We start from the raw sequence: 19,974 nt of genomic DNA, 5'->3' as shown, positions 1-19,974 counted from the left end.
ATTTGTGGTAATGCCTCCCTTTTTTTTGTAGGGGCAGCTCTATATTGAGCCGCCCCTACAAATGGCTGCCAAATGAGCCGCCCGTACAAATGGATTTGTACGGGCGGCCGTGTTATGAGCCGCCCCTATAAATGGCCCAATTTGTAGGGGCAGCTCTATATCCAGCCGCCCCTACAAATCGGATTTGTAGGGGCGGCTCAATTTTGAAGTGTCCCTACAAATAGACGCCGAGTATTAAAAATTAAGCACTAAAATTCAAATTTTGTAAATAATCTTGGATGGAGAAACAACTAAAATAAAAGTTGTAGATCTTGAAAAGTTATGAAACTTTGTAGTTGACAACTTTTTGATTTGAAATCTTGTCGAGGAAAACAATGTTTGAATTTCCAAAAATTTGAAATTTTAATTTTTTAAACGACCTCGGATGGACAAACAGTAAAAATGAAAGTTGTAGATCTTGAAAAGTTATGAAACTTTATAGTTGATAACTTTCTCATTTGAAATTATCTTGTCATGTAAAACTACGTTCGAATTTATCAAATTTGAAATTCAAATTTTATTAGTGGCCTCGGATGGAGAAACTACCAAAATGAAAGTAGTAGATCTTAAAAAGATATAAAACTTTGTAGTTGACAACTTTTTCATTTGAATTAGTTTAGGGCCTCAAACAATCAATTTATGCTCAGTTTTGTATAATATGTGGGGAATCAAAATGGATTGTAGACACGAGTGAACGTGAGGTGCTGTGGTAGAGGAGATGGCCGCAAGGGAGAGGTCGCCGGTTCGAATCCCAGCCGACACAAAGTGTGCAAAAATCGTGAAAAAATGCCACCCCCATAGAATGGGGTGTGTGGCTGCCGGTGGGGACCTCCTCGGATTAAAAAAATGCTATTTTTTTACCCCTTTTTCATGATTTCTGGAAATTGATTTGTAGGGGCGGCTGGATATTGAGCCGCCCCTACAAACCGATTTGTAGAGACGGTTGGGTAGGGGCGGCTGGCCAAACCGCCCCTACAAATGGTATTGAGCCGCCCCTACTAACCTTGTTTTACGTAGTGAGAGTTGACAGGAATTTTAGCTCTTTATTAAGACTGGGTATATAATATATACTCCCTCTGTCCCTAAATATTTGTCGCTTTTGGTTTCCATACCGTAAGTTTGACTAGATTTGTAGAAAATAATGTTAGCAATATTTGTATCTCCAACTAAATTTATTATGAAAATATATTTAAATTTGTATCTAATGATATTAATTATGTATCATAAGTGTTAATATTTTTTATATAAAATTAGTCAAAGTTATTTCTGGGGAAGCGAGAACGACACTTAAAAAGGGACGGAGGAAGTATAGATATAGATATAGAATAGAGGTTCAAATTTGTCGTCGGTTCAGGGTCGTTTAGACTTCAAGCAAGTATTCCCTGTGACCTCGACCTCGATCCCATATAGTTGGCTATGTGCCATTACAATCGTTGCCTCCTTGTTCACAAGTGCCACTGAGTCTATGAAATATAGGTCTTATACTCTTATGGTAATTTTGCGAAGCACTGTTCTCTGTAATGGCAAATAGGCAATTCTCTCAATCCGTTCCGGAGTCATGAAAGAGAGGCCGGGATTATCTACGGAACCCGTCGGCTCGACCGGTGAAGAGACGAGGCCAGAGTTTCAGGTCACGGCGAGCCCTCATCAATAGTAGTCGTTCTAGAGTAAGGGGGGTGAAGCCGAGCCCGGCGATCGGTGATTTGTTGGCCAGCAGGGCGGTGCCGTCGTTTATGGCGGCGGAGAAGGGTAGTCTGGAGCCGCTGGCCGATGCAACAGAAACGGAAGCGGCGGCTGGTCCGCTGCCGGTTCCTACCAAGAGGATGAGTCTCGATGCCGCGGCAAAGGAGTCGGCGGGTGGGAGCAACACTGGCACAGAGGAGGTGACGCACCAGAAGCCTGCTGCAGCAGCAGCAGTAGGAGAGGATTCGAGTACGTCACCTGCTGCCTTCAGCAGCAGGCCACGGCCTCTTCGCTTCCCACCATATCCAATGGACGGCAATAAGTTGGATGTGCGGAACTGGATGGCGGAGTGTAGAAGGATCCGTGCGATTTCTGCAGAAAGTATTCTGAATTTCTTCTTGCTTTACATATACATTATGCTCTCCTTTTTTTTTGTTATATAACGTATGCTTGCTTTTCTAATGTGTTGTTTATGTCGACTTTGGTTTGGAAAAATATTTTGGTATTCCAGAAAGCAGGAATCGTTTGAACATTTGCAGCTGTGAATTTTTTTGAACCATATAAATCACGAAGTCTAGAACACCAGTTTTTTTAGTTTCAGTGATCTGCACAAAAGAGCTTTCTTCTATTTAGTGCATCAATAGTTTGAATCCATGTTCCTTTTTCATTTAGCATCATTGTTTTCCAAAGTATTGGGAGCCTAGATGACAATGTGCAGATATGCAACTATGTGGTGCCTGAAAATAAAGATATATGTCCTAATGTGTCACGATCCTAGATAACTAGAGGGTTTTGTCGGCGAACACGCACGGCGAAGAGCACGGCGCTGCCGTCTCAAGCAAAGAAGCTAGGAGGAAGACGGTAGAGAGAGGGAATAATTGATTTGTTCATATCTCATGTCCTCCTTCACTTAGACATGGTACTACATATATGTGACTCTGGTTCCTGCCGAACCGATAACAGACAAGACTTACGGCCCAAACACGTCCACTCATAATCCTATTACAAGGCCCAAGGCCTATGTCATGACATTCTCCCCTCCTTAAGCAACAACTTGCCCTCAAGTTGTGGTTCTTCAATCACCATGTAATAAACATATATTTTCCGCCAGAGGTCCTCACATTGTTACTCTATTCTGCAACCAAGCCTTCAAGGATATGCAATCATCATATTATAGAATTGAAGTGCCAGCATGCTAGAATCAGCCATTGTCTTGTACATGACTTCCATAGTGCTAGAGTGTTGACTTGTAGATGCTTGAAACTGAATGACAGGAACTGTTGGCATAGCAAATGTAGAAGCAAACCACTCACCATGTTTTGTACTTGGAGGTTCTCAAAGGAGTCGTTTCCTACTATAGGCCATCATGATGGCAAGTTAAGGATCCTCAATCATCAAGTTGTAGAAGTGAAACCTCACTGACTGCAAACAATTCACTGTCTTACTGATGCATGTAAATATCCTTGAACTTGTACTTGTGTACTCCACACGCTTGATGACACTATGATGTGATAGTGCAGATTGAGTAAACGAGCAATCCTTATCTCTAGCTTCTTGTTGATCTGTAATCTGTATGTGGCATAACCCCAGAGAGCTGCAGCAAAAATACTCCATGCACAGGATTATCTGAAATCTGCTTTTCATGCTCCAGTAAGAAGTAACCAAGGAAATATGCTTACTCCGAAATAGGAAAATATGGTTCTTGGTGTATTCAGCCCAGTGCAGAATCAGTTCGGCATCAATCTGATTTACTCCAGGTAACTTTCGGACTTTGGAGACACATAGCAAAATAAATTTGCCATCAAAATCTGATGTGACTGTCCATTTTCTGAATATGTACTGAGTGACCACCATATAGATGCCATAGCTCAGCTGCATATCACCAACATCACAAGCAACAAAAGTAATTTTGTGGAATAGAACCAGTTCAGATATTCTTGAACTTTCATATAGATGGTTGGCAAACTTGAAGACAACCCTCTCTTCAGGACATAGTGGCCCACGAAGGATGTGACGACCAAAATAGAGCACATGGGTCTTGATAATATCCAGTGCAGTTGTTGGCCATTGTAGCACATATTTTATTCCGGTAAGCCCCAGAAACATTGCAACCATGGTTTCGCTGCTCTGTAGATTACGTAGCCGTGCAAGAAATTTCCAGATGATAACCTTGCATACTGAAGATGCCCATGGTGGTTTCCAGAACCGTCGATAACACCTCTTCCCTGACAGTGTACTAACTGGAGAAATGATCCTTGGTATAATGGAATCATGATGCAGCCTTAGATATATAATATACAAGCACTGACCCATTACTTCCCCACAAAAATTCTTGTACTGAACATCCCAAAATTTCAACTTAGCAAACACCGGCCACCAGAACAAATGAGGCACCATGGAAGTCCTGATCCTGAGGCTGGCAATATAGGGTCTATTACTGAAGATGTATACCATAGATATCCATGGGGGCTTCCACTGCACCGGCTGATGATAGCAATGACTAGAATGTAGCAATAGAGAAGCATACTGACTGAAACTGAATAGCAGCATATAATTGTTTGTGTATGATATCACAGTTTTCAGTTGATATAAACCATCACTAGCGCGGGAGCACAAAGTTGGCAATAGAGTTATGGAGTCCAGAGCCCTACCACTCACTTCTTGCCACACTGATAATGTTTGTACTGTTGTGAAGGAAATAGCAAGCACCAATGCTGATGAATTTTGCAAATGCACAACAGATATAGACTCGCATAAAGATGGCCATGGTATTGACTTGAGCAGACCATCAGGATCCATCAGGTCCAACAGCAGAGGTGGTGGCCTTGGCTGCCTCAATAGCGCATCTATCTGACCACTACTAAAGGGATGCCCCGAATGTAAGCATAACAGGTAGGTGTCTGTGAGCAAGGAGTTACTGTCTTTCAGAGGAGGTGGCCATGGTCGCTTGTCAACCAAGGTAGCAGGTAATGGTGCTGACATCTTTGGACTCATATTGGTCATTCCAGCAAACACCTTAGGGGCCTCCTGAACGTTGGCAGTCACTGTACACTTGCCCCTTCTACTCTTCCCACGGTCAAACACACAAGAAGCGACAGAACACACTCGATGATCCAAAGGAACTGGCCAGCACACCAATAAGTAAAAGCATGTGCCATCATCAATTAAGAAAGGATAGAGGCTGGTGGATGTCACCTTTAACCCTTAACACCTGGTGTGCATATTGAAACATGCCAACTGCTGGAGCTAAAACTTGTTTTGCGAGCGTGTGCGTCGCCGAGGATGGCGGCACAGTTGAGATGGTGTTGACGCTGCTCCCAGAAATCAGCTTGTTGAAGCTGCGGCAGAGGCGACCTATCGAACACCTGGTGGGCGAAGTGTTGATGGCATCGTCCTCTGTGCTTGAGATAGCTGATGCTGGTGTGGGCAGTGGCTTGACGGTCATTGCCAGTTGCACGATGGTTGATGTCGCGGTCGTGGAAGAGGATGTTGGTGCTGTTGGTGTGGAGGACCAACGGTGAACGTCGAGGGCGGCCATGGTCGGTGAAGTTGTCGAAGGTGTGGTGGCTCGGGGATGAGCAGCGGGGATGACCGCGGCGTGCCTGCTGCTGAAGGACCACGTGACCGCGCACTCGTCGATGGCACCGAGCGTCGTGGTGGTGGTGGATCTGGGCGCTGGAAGCAGAGCAGTCGGTGCAGCGGTGGGTTCGGCTGGCGCATCGATGGCACCGAGCATGGTGGTGGTGGTGGGTGTAGGCGCTGCAGTCCATGCGGGGGTGGATGGTGGCTCCGCAACTACCGGCACAGCAGTCGGAGTCGAGGATGCCGGTGAAGTGGGCGAAGACGAGGGCGTGGACGACCGTGTCGCAGATGCGAGGGTCTTGAGGGTGCTACACATCCCCGCGTTCGCTTCCTCCATCATCTGCAGCAGGCGATGCATCTGCGCCTCGAGCCCGGCGATGGTGGAAACGGACAGTGTAGATCCGGCCATACCTAGACACCTAGTAGCAGATCCACACGATCTCGATGAGCACGGTGATTTCCTCGATCGATGGCTCTGGTACCAAATGTCACGATCCTAGATAACTAGAGGGTTTTGTCGGCGAACACGCACGGCGAAGAGCACGGCGCTGCCGTCTCAAGCAAAGAAGCTAGGAGGAAGACGGTAGAGAGAGGGAATAATTGATTTGTTCATATCTCATGTCCTCCTTCACTTAGACATGGTACTACATATATGTGACTCTGGTTCCTGCCGAACCGATAACAGACAAGACTTACGGCCCAAACACGTCCACTCATAATCCTATTACAAGGCCCAAGGCCTATGTCATGACATAATGTTTGCTACATTTCAATTATGACTCCTTTAGATCCTCGCTGAAAACGTCCTACGCGGAGAGAGCCCAAGGATCCACGTACCACCAATGCCATGGTGAGCCCAACAGACAAGGTTATGGTTTGTGGTGTGGCCCGCTCCATCGTCAGCGTATCTTCCATCACGCACGGTTGAATTACTTTACAAACTTATAGCAAGGTTCACCTATTGAGTTGTTCCTAGCTAATGATAAATTTCGTATCTATGTTTGCAGATGTGTCAAAGAGAGATCACAGTGTACTGGTATCATCATGGGTCAGAGGAAATCCAATAGGAAGCAACACAATTTAGTAGTGACTTGTTCAAAATTCATCTCGTCCCGGGAGTCTAAACTACTTGATCCTTTACCAAAGGTATACATAAAACCTTGTAGTGTTAAGTTTGATTTCATGGAGTGGGCAAATGGTTTCGTTTTGGTATGTTTTAGGAGTTACCGTGGATGGATCTTTGTCGCTTGAGTGATTGGTGTCAAGGACATTTTTAACTGGACTACCAACATTCTCACTAGCCCAGTCATTTCATATTCGCTAGCCGCCTAGCTGCATATTTTAGTGCGTTTTCAGTCCACTTATCTTGCCTGTTAAATTCTAAATTTTTCTTCATATGGATCCCTGTAATAGTATTATGGTTCCTATGTAACTATGTCTGCAAGCAACTTCTATTGTTAGTCATGGTTCACACCTTGGCTTTGTGGGTGATAATGTGCCCTTTTCGATCATGCATGTGCTATTTAACAATTCCCAAAATCATCACTTTCAGCTTTGTATCTTGGTCATTTTTCTTTGTGAATCCATGTAGTTTTAGTGATGCCTTTCCCGATCAATTATTATTTCATCTCTAATCTTGAATTTATATTGCACAATTTAACAATATCGATCAAGCCCATATTTTCAGCTACATGTTGGACGGTCAATTTCTGTTCTTCAATGATCATTATGGTATCACTCTACTAGAGATTGATGTAGATTTCCCAATGGAGTCCCCTACGCTTGGATCTTGCCCAAACTATGGTCAAGAGGTTTTTGTCTTGGCTAGAGACAGTGAATTCTCCTTGAGGGCTAGGCATGGGGAAATTTTATGGTTAGAGGAATCAGATTATATAGGCCGCAACTACCAGATGTATCTCAGCTGTGAAATCCCAAAGGTAATAAATGTAGCATTAACTTTTCATGATGTATTACTGCTTAATTGCTCGTTAACTTAGTAGCATTTATTTGATGCAGGCGGGCAATGGAGCACCAGTGATTGACCATGATGGCAATATCACAGGGATGGCGTTTTATTGTAACCCAAATCCTTCTGTTCTTTCCATCTCTACTGTCATCAGATGCATTGATATGTGGATGACATTTGGGTTTGTTAACCTTTTTTATTCTTAACCTATGTACATTCATTGAAGTGTAGAGTATTATTTGTTGCTCCTTGTTGTCAAACCTAACTTGTGGAGCAACATTGTACAAGAATTATTTCTCTAACATGACAACATCACTAGAGCATTTAAGCCTTTTAGGATTAATCTAATGTATATTTTAGTCAATGTATATTTCGATCTAGTCTTGACATAAAAATGTCCGTAGTTCGGTTTCCATTGTTGGTCATCTAAATCAAAATTTCATTTCAGTCGTATTGCACGCCACATATATGGATAGGGCTTAAGGACATTTGAGCTCCTGGATGTATCACTCCAGGAAGAGATCTGTCTTGATCATGGCATCAACAGTGGTTTCATTGTAGATAGGGTATGGCAGTACACATTATTAAGACTTTATGTAACTCTTTTAGTCATATATGTTATCGGTATTCAGTAATATTGTAATTTATTTGGATCTTTTTAGGTATCATATGACTCTGCTGCTGAGAGTGTTGGGATACGTGGAGATATGATTGTTTCGTTGGATGAGCAAAATGCTATGACTTTACCTCAGGTGAAAAATATCGTGAATATTTATAATTTTTTTAGAAATTTCTGTAATGTAGACATCACTTTCATCTAGATGTAATTATGATTTACATGGTCAAACTTTGTGTTCAGTTGGAACATCACTTTCTCAAACTTGGTTGGATATTCTTGAATAATCCAAATTCCATGGTAGATCTCAAGGTCTGTGTACAATATAAAAATCTAATTTAGCATTTATAGTTGAAATGATAAACATACTTATGTTGGCTTATTTGTTGTAGCTTGAAGTTTATGATCTCATGAACCACAGCAAGAGAAGCATCACTTTGCCTTTACAGTTCTGTGACACTTGAGGAAAACTTAAAGTTAGCAGTCTCTGAACCTGTTATGGTACTTGCTTTCCTACCATTTGTCCTCAACAACTTAGCTTGATACGGTTTTGTTGTTAATGCATGTTCTCTAAATTTGCAGTTTTGATGGTTGCAATTTATTTTTGTAGTTTAAATATAGTATTGAATTGTTTTAGAAAAAACAAACATGTAGGATTTTTTGGTTGATTAACTCAGATGATTCATGAGAGGCTGATAAAGTTCAGGTGTGTGATAAGAGTGATAACTTTGTAGTGCTTTCTCTTTGGCTGGACGGTCTCCTATAGACCTTTGTGATTTACTCACTGTTGTAGTGCTCTTTTGGGTGAGATCTGTAACTTTAGGATATGTTTGCTGTCTATCTATATAACATAGAGAGCTCTGAAGTTTAATGTTTCTGTCTATTTTGTTTCCCTTTTTTTTCCCAATGAAAGAATTGTGGACACATGCTGTATATGCTTGTCATACTAAGTGCATTCTAACAGAAGAAAAGTAAAGAGAGGCTGGCATGAAGAGAAGAAATGCCAAATTTTGATACACGGCACTGCAGCATATTGACTTTGTAATTAACTCATGTTTAGTTAATTCCCTCCAATGTTGGTGCTGCACTCAATTATAATTTCATCCAAAGTTGCTGAAATTTAAGTAATGCTTGCACATGCATGGTTACCTTAGTTCCCATTTGTTCTTCTGTTGGGCGTTTAATCTTACTTGCACAGGGTCAATAATTGGAGTTGGTTGGTGGACTCATAGTTTTTTTTCCTATCCTTTTTTCACCAATGATTCTTGGTTCATGTGCATTGTTTGGCTGTTCGCAGTTATAGGAAACGGAATCAACAATATGCAGGTTCTCCACTGTGTTTGTTAAGTTCCACTCTGACAAAAGGACTGTTGCCTCAGTCTCAAGTGTTCAGTTGCTTCCACCATCTTACCTTCAAAAGGGCCACTCTAATTACCACCCGCAAACGGCGATGTAAGATGAGGAAAAATGTCTTCTAAATATTTCAATATGACAATGCTCAAGTTTTGGTATGAATCGAACATGGAAAATAGCACCATCGGACGTGTAAGTTCTGCGCCCTTCAGTTTTTAGGATCTGGATTCTGGAAGCAGATGGTTTTTTTAAACACACGTAGTACCTAAGAGCGTGACTTGGAGATGAACAGATCTGTTAATGTCCCACTCTATCTCTGGTTCTTGAACAGCCATGGTTAGTCATGGCAACAGTTTAACTTTGCTCTTTTGTGTTACATACCTGCTGTGATTTACGAGGACTAATGTGCTCTGATGCGCATGTTAGGCTCTCATGTGACCAGATCGATTCTTGCGTGCATGAGCCAACATGGACATGCAGTCACCTCGATGACCATGGAGGCCCAGGGTGCAGCCTTGCCATCCGTTTTTTAGCAGGCAGCCGGTGGAACATTAACCATCTAGTTTGGTGGGTCCCCTAAAAAATCTAGTTTGGTGGGGGAGCGTGTGCCATCAGTCGGTGATCTTCCACACCATGGAACGGATAATTTGTTGTCTTGCCGTCATCTACCCTTCTAAATTTCCTTTAGGCTTCCTTATATTCCCTCAGTTGTAGGAGTATATATAGGTCCTGAAATTTTCCACTCATTCCTAAAGACTTTTAAGGGCCTCTATTTCTATTTTCCTATATATGGTTGGAAAGACCTGTGCCCGTACGGATTCCCTTTTCATTTGTACACATTTCTTTTTTGCCCGTTCGCTCGCTCTCCGGTTTGTGCTGCATTCCTAGCCACGTCGGCTGCTCCAATCGATCTTTGAGCATCAGATCCGCCATGGCCTCCCTCCATTCCCACAAGTTTCCTTGCTCCCGACGCGGATCTACTATCTCCAGCACCAGTTACCTCCTCGGCATCCGCATCAGCCCTTTCCGACGCGTCGTCCACCGGACAACTACATTCTCTCCCGACTTTGACTCCATCCTGGCACGACCTCGACCCCCTCTTCGCATCTGCATCTGCCCTTCCGTGTGCGGCTACCTTCCTGCTGCGGCATCGACTCCCGGCACGGCGCCCCCTCTCCCCACATCCCCTCGCCTTGTGTGCCCTCTCCTAACGTTCCATCTCCCAGAGCACACTCCACCTTGTAGTCCTGGCTCGGCCTCTCTCATGGCTCCACCACCGCCATCCTCAACCCATAGGCAGCCTCACTCCTGGCACCACCACTGACCTCCAACTCACAGCGATCTCCCTCCACTGGCGGCTTCCTTCCTAGCTTCCCTCCACCATTGGCCACCCACATCAGGCGAGGGAGAAATTGGAGAGCAGAGGGGATGATGGACCCTACAAAGAGGTCCTCCAAAACCTCATTTTAGAGAAAAGGAAAATTGAATGAAGAGAGATGGAAAGAACAGGAGTACAAGGTCTCACTAGAGGAGTGCAAGGTCTCATTGGAGGAGTGCAAGATGGAGGCAGAACAATTCAAGGCTGACATTGAGTAGATGTGGGAGCAATAATAGAAAATTGTGTTACGTGATATTAACACTTTAGAGCCAGATGTGAAAGCATATGTGATGCCAACGAGGGCTCAACCTGGGCATTCGGTTTTAACCGACATTTCGGTTCGGTTTAATCGGTTTCCAAAAAGTAACAACCGATCGGTTCTGCAGATTTGCCAAAACCGACAACTTTGTTTTTCTTTTCTAGCTTGGTTTTTCGGTTTAAACCGAAAAAACCGGAATATACTACACAAGAGAAGAACAGGCGCTCCGCTCGGCCTCGGCGACCCTAGGTGCGCGGCTGCAAGCTGCCGGGGTGGCCTGCTTGTGCCGCTACCGCTGCTCGCGCACCACAGCCCCGCACTACCGTTGCTCGTGCCTTCCGCCTCACGCCGCTACCGCGCACGGCTCCTCGCGCTGCAGCCACTGTCGCTGCTGCGTCCTCGCGCGTCGCCATGCCTTATAGCTAGGGTTAGCGATTTTGCCAGATTGGGGAGCCGTGCACGTGCATTCTCATGACTTAGTGAGCACTGAGGCACCGGGGGTGGGGGATTGGGATGGCACTGAGGTGGGCAGAAGCCAGGTGGGCTCGTTTGGGGCATTGGGGGGACGGGGACGTGAGCTGCCTGGTATACGTTCGAGTTCGTACCCTTTCTTCCGTTGTGTGGTTGCTCGGCTCTTCTGCCTCCTCAAACCGAAGCCGAGACCGAGCACCGAAACTCCGAGACATAGAAGCCGAAGCCAAAACCAAAAATCAAAAAAACCGATATTTCGGTTCGGTCCGGTTCAGTTTTTGATTCACGGGTGCCCACCCTGAACGAGGGCTCAACTTGTACCTTAGCGGACGGTGGTGTTCAACAATAGTTTTAAGGGTTAATTTGAATGATGCCATTACAATTCTGTGACTTTAGAAATATACCATTACAATTCGCGATATTGTAAACTTGCCATTATAATTTCAGTGGAACATGATTGATGCCATTCTGTACGCTTGCTACGACCTATGGCCCACTTGCAAATGTATGTATATGGTGACATGTTTTGTATGGACTGTATTGCCCCTGTCTCATCCGACTATACGAGCTGAACGCTTGGACCCAATGTGCAGCTCACTTCCTTTCTGTCTCTTCTCTCTCCCCGAACCCTAACCCAAGCTTGGCGGCGGTGGTGGCGCAGGCAAGCCGGCAAGCTAGCGGTGGAGGCTATGCAGGCAGGCGTGGAGGCGAGGCGAGTCGGCGGTGGCGCAGGCGAGCCGGCGGTGGAGTCGGCTGCATGGCGGCAGTGCAGGAGAGCCAGCAGCTGAGGCTGCGCAGGTAGGTACGGAGGCGCTGTAGGCGGGCATGGAGGCTACTCAGGTGGCCACGGAGGCTGCACAAGCAGGCTCGAAGGCGCTGCACGTGGCCGCAGCGGCTGCATCGCCGGCGTCCATGGACTGGAAGGCCGATGATGGGCGCTGCGACGATTTCGAGCTCGACGAAGCGAAGCAAAGCAAATGGTGATGCAATTCCCTGGGCAGCGAAGCGATGCTGGTTGATACAGGCACGCAGTGTGGATCCAACAGCTATGATGCAATTCATTGGTGATGGGTTGGCCGATTTGAGGCATGAACTTGAAGATGCAACAAGGTTCGATAAAGAAGGAACCAGAGAATGGGAATTGGCAGGTTGTAGTGGATTTTGGCGTTGTAGCAACATTGGTTGCTGGTGTTGTGATTGGTGTCTTGTTTTCCTTTATTTGGAAGTGACGAAACATGATGGTTGTATGTGAATGTATCTGAACCTTTGTGCAACATGAATGTCATATGTGAATGTATATGAACCTTTGTGCATCATGAATGTCATGTGTGAATCTGCTTCTATGTGAATGTGATATGTGTTTCTATGCAAAATATGGACAACATCGGTGATGACACATCAAGCATAGCAACTTCAGTTGATAATTTGATAGAATAGTGCAAAATATGGACAAAGAATATGCCATAAAAGGTCACAGATAAGTTGATAACAAGTTGACATAATAGTGTCTGGACTTTAACTGACTACAAGTTCATAGGACTTTAACTAACTACAAGTTCATGGCACCTTCACTGAACAAAGCACAGCCTGATTACAAGTTCAAAAGCACAGGCTGATTACATGTTTCAAAAGCACAGCCCGATTACAGGTTTTAAAAGCATAGCCCGATTACAGGTTCAAAAGCATAGCCTGATTACAAGTTCAAAAGCACAGCCTGATCACATTAAGATTCAGGAATCATGGACTTGAGCAGTGAGTTGGGTATTAAGGAATTGTGTCAAGCTCCTGACAACTGTAGGCTATGGTGCAGCGGCAGCCTTCACTGGAGTCTTCTTCTTGGGAGTCTTCTTCCTTTTTGGGCTCTTCTTCTTCTTCTTTTGTGCTGCCTTATTCTTCTTCACCTCTGATAGCCCAGCAATGTCATCATCTTCTTGCCATTTCCTGCAAAGTATAGTGGTTAGCACTAGGTTCATTACAGAATGCACAAGAAATGATTTGAGAATGAGTCACTAACCTCTTGTTTTGTGATCTACCCCCAGTTTCTCCATCGGAGTCAACCTCAGGAAATTTGCAAGTCTTGGCAAAGTGGCCGAAGTCACCACACCTTTTGCACTTCACCTTTTTCTTGTTCGCTTTCCCTTCAAGGTAGCCCCTAATTCAGTGTACTCCTGGTCTGCCTAGTGGTTTTCCTAGCAAAGGTGGAAATATTTTGAACCCAAGATCAACCTCAGGCCACTGTGTTCGGTCTAGAAAAGGCTCTACTCTTCCTTGATAAGCAGCCCTAAATCTTTCTATAGAATAATATTCATGCACATAGTCTTCTATTTTCATTCCCCTATTGGATAGTGTCCAAGCTAATGCATGTTTGCAGGGCTTGCCTGTGAGCTACCACTCTCTGCATGAACATGAATGATGTTGGAGATCAACTGTGTGCCTCTTCTGATTATTCCAGTTGTCCATAAGTGTCACTTCGTCCATGTCTTCATCACTACTTGTTACCTTAACCACTTTGAGATTATTGCTGATGGCATTCAACTCCTTCATGACACTAGGGAGTATACCATCACGCATTTCCCTAGCAATCTTCCTCCTCAAAAACCTCTTCTCCATGATGAGCTCTCTCAGGCCATCAACCAATTCGTGTAGCAATAGACCTTTCATGTGCCTTATCTGAGCATTAAAGCTCTCAGATACATTGTTGGTCAAGTAGTCACATTTACTCTTCTCTAAAAATCCACATCTGTACCATAGTCTATTGTGATGCTGCTCCAAGAATTCTACGGCATCTGGTACAACCTCAAATATCTTCTGCATGTGCCACCTAAATAGCCCCTCTGTGTAGCTTCTTGCTGTTGTGTATGAAAAATGGACCCTAGGCCCATTTACTTTGGATTTTGGTGTTTGATGACCAACACAACCAAATTGGTCTAATGAATTTGCATGTAATTGTTTTGTAGTTCAATAGGGTGCAAGATGTGACTTGGACGAAGGTGACATGATGATCCCACGATCAACACCATAAGCAAGACCCTAGAAGCACAAGAGAAGACCCAAGATATCAAGCAAAGTTCAAGCATGAAGATGGGAACCAAGCTCGGCATAGGTGACCGGACATGGCCCTATGACGACCGGACGCGTCCGATCAGTTGCTCAGCAACAGCAAGCGTCAACAGCAGCAACTGAACTCTAGCGAGGCAGTGACTGGATGCATAGACTTCACTGTTCATTGTCACGACAATAACTCAGTGAGGACCGGACGCAGCAGCTGTGGACGACCGGATGCGCTAGGTAGTGTTGTCCGATCATGTCCAGAAAGATTCCAGAGCGGAGCCAGCGCGACCGGATGTGTCTAATCAAGTGAGACTGGACTAGGCCCTGAGTCCGAACAACACGTGCGCTCCAACGGTAGGCAAGACCGGACGCGTTTGGTTAGGACGACAGCAGCGTCCGATAACTAGCAGAAGTGTTGGTTTTGATTCAAACGGCTAGTTCTCTCATTTGGGATTATAAATAGACCCCCAACCGGCCATTTGAGGAGTGGAGAGCTGAGGAAACATATCAAGGGTGTTGATACACCATTTTAGTGATCTCCACTTGCATAGTGCTAAGTGATACATTCCGTGATTAGCGTAGGTGCTTTGTGAAGTGCTTAGGTTAGTTAGACCACCGCTTATGTGCTTGCTCTAGGTTTAGGCCTAGTGTTTAGTGAGGTTTGCACACCTCTTACCACTCGGTGCTTGCGCGCACCATTGTTGTACATCGGAGGGGCTTGTAGTCTTGCGAGATCACACCAACCGCGTTTGTGGTGCGGCCACCATCATGTACCGAAGGGAACAAAGCCCGCGGTGGTTCGGCCATAAGCTTGATAGTGAAGACGGCGGGGAGCGGTTCGGGAGAGGCTTGCCGGAAGGCACACCGAAGACCCACTTGCGCGTGGGGAAGGCTTGAGGCTATCCACGGAGTTACCCAACAGGGAGTTTGGCCCTTGCGAGGGATTCCTTGCGATGAGCTCCAACAAGGACTAGGGGGAAGCTTGCGCACTTCTCGATACCTCGGTAAAAATATCGGAGTCATCGACAGGAGTTTGCATATCTCTACCTTGCTCTTTAGCTTTCGCATTTACATTGCAATCTTGGTTTGTGCTTTACTTTCCTAGCTTAGTGATAGGCTAGTTGAAAGGTTTGGAACCTAGGTTGCACAACTCCTTTTTGCGGTAGAGATAGCAACACACTAGCAAAACCGTAGTTGCATATTTAGATAGTTTATCTTTTGCATAGGTTTTTGCTAAGGATAGAAAAAGAGGCCACAGTTTAGAGTTAGAGTTTTAAGTTGCCTCATTCACCCCCCCTCTTAGGCGACATGGTCCCTTACATGCGGGGTACAAATGATCAATGAACACATCTCCCTGATAGTGCTTCATGGCATTTGAATACAAGTGCCTCATGCATTCTCTATACTCAACTTGTGGGAACACTGCTTCCACTGCACTTCCTAAACCTTTACAAGCATCTGTACAGATCACTAAGCCTTCAGGTGATCCTATAGCTCTATGCAACTGCTTCATAAACCATTTCTAGTTGTCCTCTGTCTCTAAGTCAAAAATGGCATAAGCCAGGTGATACAACCAGTTATGCCTATCTACAGCAGTAGCTAAAGCCAACTGCCCAGTGTATTTACCATTTAAGCATGTGGCATCTACCCCTACAAATGGTCTACAATCTGCCAAAAATCCATCTACACAAGGCTTCAACGCTACAAAAATCCTTTTAAACCTCTGCTTCTTATTCCCTTCTACCTCTATTTCTACAATGCTTCCTGGTGAAATAAGCTCCATTTGTGCTTTCCAGTTCACCAACAACTGAAAACTTTCCTCATATTTACCATGTATGTGCTGAAGAGCTAGCTTCATACCAGCTCATGCCTTCGAATACTTCAACTTGATGCCATAATCATCTTCCAGTTTGTCCCTAGCATCCTTGGGATGTTTGATTGGATTTTTCTTGAGCCAATCTATTAACCTGCTAGCACACCAGTCTTGTGTTGCCATTTTTCCTTCTCTCCGCTTTGTAGTAGGACAGTTATGCTCAACAGGCAATACTTTAATCTGCAACAAAATTGAATACATGTTACAAAAGTAGACCACAGACAGTTTAGAATAGAAAAATAAGAGTGACACAGGTTGTACCTCTATTGTTTTGCCATCATAAATCCTTGACGCATGTATTCTCCATGGGCAGCCCTCAGCTTTGCAACGGGCAATGAACCTTGTCGGGCCAGTCTTCAAATTAGCAAATTCCAAATCCAGTGATCACAACATAGTGCCTCACTGCTTTCCTGAATGCTATGATATCAGGAAATAAGGCACCTTTCACAATGTTGGGATTTTCTCGATCATGAACGACATTTATCTCATGAGGATCTGCATCATTAACTTCTGCCTCAAGAGGAACACCTGCTTTAGTAGGAATATAATCAGAACTATTATCAACTAGTTGTGGTGCAGTGGCATTTGGGGTTGGCTGTGCAGGTGGTACTAAGATATAGATGTGTTCATCATCAACGCCCACGTACTCCTCTTCATTATCAAACATGTCTGGCTCCCTTATAGGCTCAACGTTTGGCTCCTTTGTTCTAGCTTCAGTAGATTGTGGTGGCTCCTTTGCTGCAGCTTCAGTAGGTTCTAGCATGTTCTGGGAGGATTCAGGAGCCTATGTATTGTGTTTTTGGGGTTCAGTGGACTGTGGTGGATTCACTAGGCTATGTTGTTCATCATTAGGAGGAATAACACACAAAGGTTCTAGCTCAATATAGTCATCAGCAGTAGATACTGAATTGTCAAATACACCTAAGACCTGATAACACATCTCAGCCTTGTACATAGCAAACATATCTAGCAGATGACTGTCATTCACTAATCTGACATCTTCTCCCAAATTCTTGTCAAAGAACCACAATCTCCCACACTGCTTAGATGACCACTGCACCTCTTTGGCTAAAACATTCATCAACAGGCACCTATCTCCACCTCCCACTTAATCATAAATCCCTTTGTGTAGACTTTCCTACCCAGGGAGTCTGTGCTGCAGAAACCTTGAACTTTAATCTCTAGCATGAACAACTCAGGCCTAGCACGAAGAATGCAAATGTAAAGGAAATCCTAGAACAAAAATGGGTCCATCCCCAAGGTCTGTACTCAGATCAACAGAAGATTTCAAGGGAGTTTGGGGATTACCTGTCCTTGTTGCTGGCCATGCCCGATGAACTCCCACACGGCTCACCGGTCGTGGGGAAGCCTGCCATCTTCCTCAAGCCATGACCATGGACTCCAATAGATGCGTAGCTCTTGGGGAAACAAATCTCCTTCACCACCACTTCCTGCTCTAGGCCCGAATCGCCACTGCCGCTGACTTGATTCGCCACGGCTGGATCCGATTCCGTCGCTAGCTAGGGTTCATGATAGGGGAAACAGACGAGAGGAAAGGAAGTGAGTGGGTTAGACGACCTCGGCTGGGTATAGCTCGTTTTAGTCGGATGAGGCAGGGGCAATACAGGCCATATGAAACATGTCGCCGTATACGTATGCCTACAGGTGGGCCACATCTCGTAGCAAGCGTATAGAATGGCATCAATCATGTTCCACTAAAATTATAATGGCAAGTTTACAATATCGTGAAATGTAATGGTATATTTTGAAAGTCGTGGAATTGTAATGGCAGCGTTCAAATTAACCCTAGTTTTAATGGATCAAGTGGTGCAATGGGTGGGGGTAGTTGAGGCTAGTGGTGGTGATGGCAATGGAGGAGAGAATTGATTCATTCCAATATATATGTTTCATATTTATGAATTTAATGTTGTGGTGTACTATGTGATGTGATGAACAAGGTCATTTAAATTTGAATTAACATATTTGAATTTATGGATTTGAGTCCCATTGATTTGTATAAAGTAGTAACAATATTGTTTGAATTTTGTCAGGTGAAATAGATAGAATGCCCCTAGATTATGGGAAAAGGTAAAACGGGAAATTAGGAACCTAATTTAGGGATATTGATAGAGTTGAGCCCATCAACATGGTTTGAAGGAGTGCGTGAGCCCATGCCAACCGGTTGAAATCGCATCAGCAATGCTAGAGTGGGCAAACAACAAAAGTTGCCATGACCGTGACCCGATTCCATCGTAGACACGGCACAGCACTTCCTCTACTTCGCTACTTCATCGGTCCTAATATATAAGACGTAAGCATTTTTTATTCAAGTCTCCTAATATAGGGCATGCTCTCTCTAGACACGTGTATATCGATGCAGTAGTACTTGTATCGAGAGAGAGAATTAAATATGTTCCTTGGTCTTTAAACCAGAGATGATTACGCCTTAAAGCAAGTATAGTAAAGGGTTGAAGCTGGGTTGTATGCTGAAGTGAAGGAGAGAGAGGAAATAAGAGAGATTTACAGGCGGCTTTGACACAAGAACCAAAAAATTTTATGAGAGACAAGTAGGCCATGTATTAATATAGAAGATGTAATTATTGTATAGGTGGGCTTAGAGACAGGCTACAAGGATTCATACTGCCAGCAGCCGGCTGTTGCTCTTATATACTACTCCCTCCGAACCGATTATGGCACGGTCTTCTAAATTATACTTTAACCATATGTTTATGTTATATTATATTATTTATGATTATAAACTTATTATTGTGGGATTGTATGTTTGATTACAAATCTAATGGTATAAAGATAGTTTTATAATAGTTACAAAATGTTAGTTAAATTATTGATTAAAATTTATAAAGTTTGACCAGTGACATACACGAAATGCCTTATAAACAAGAGCGAAGGTAGTAGGACCGTAACATTAACGAAGCAACAGAAGACGGACTTTATTTGTTTCACTTGCTGCAACTGTAATGGGGAAAGCTGGAAGCAATCAGAGATTGGGAAAGATAGGGATGTGATAGCAGCTCTGTATCAGACGTTGGCAAAGGAGATGGAGGAATAGCTGACGGGCCAGAAGAAGTCCTAAAGCCCACGACCCACCAGCCCAACAAGAAGATCTTGGGCCCTGAATGGAGTAAACTAGTGCCGCAGCTGATCCGCTGCAATCCGCCTGCGTGCAGCATATAGGTGCAATGGTGATTCTAGTGCCCGAACGTCTCATGTGTCCGTACGCCGGTCCCGCATGGAACCCCGTCCTGCACCCGCATGGAACCACGTCCGCTGTCGGTGTTTCGAGTTACCACCAACGAGTAAATTTGTATTATTGCGCGTTTGGCTAGGATGGTGTGCTTAGAGGATACGAGGTTTATACTGGTTCGGGCAGAAAGTCCCTACATCTAGTTCATCAATGCTGCTCATGTTACTAGCACTAAAAGTTTGTTGTAGGGGTTACAAACGGGCGAGAGAGGAAAATGATCCCAAGTCTCTGATGGAAGGAGTGAACGGGTGCGTAGAGCTTGGTTGCTCCTCAGCCGTGTGTTCATGTCGTGCTCTTGTGTTTTCTATCTTCACATGGATTTGGATCCCTTAGGTCTCGATGGGTCAATTGATCGATCCCCTTTATGGGATGCCCTGCTTTTCCTTTTATAGGCCAAGGGAAAACGAGGGTTATAGCGGAGGAAAAGAGAAGAACCAA

The 19,974-nt window shown here is 44.4% G+C and overlaps 1 pseudogene; it reads left to right on the top strand.

The window, feature by feature from the left end:
* The first annotated feature begins 1,772 nt into the window (after positions 1–1,772).
* On the top strand, positions 1,773–8,350 carry LOC136480266 (uncharacterized; annotated as a pseudogene).
* The last annotated feature ends 11,624 nt before the right edge of the window (positions 8,351–19,974 follow it).

Source organism: Miscanthus floridulus, chromosome 9, assembly GCF_019320115.1.
Source record: "Miscanthus floridulus cultivar M001 chromosome 9, ASM1932011v1, whole genome shotgun sequence".
NCBI lineage: Eukaryota > Viridiplantae > Streptophyta > Magnoliopsida > Poales > Poaceae > Miscanthus > Miscanthus floridulus.
This window is presented reverse-complemented; position numbering and strand designations above follow the sequence as displayed.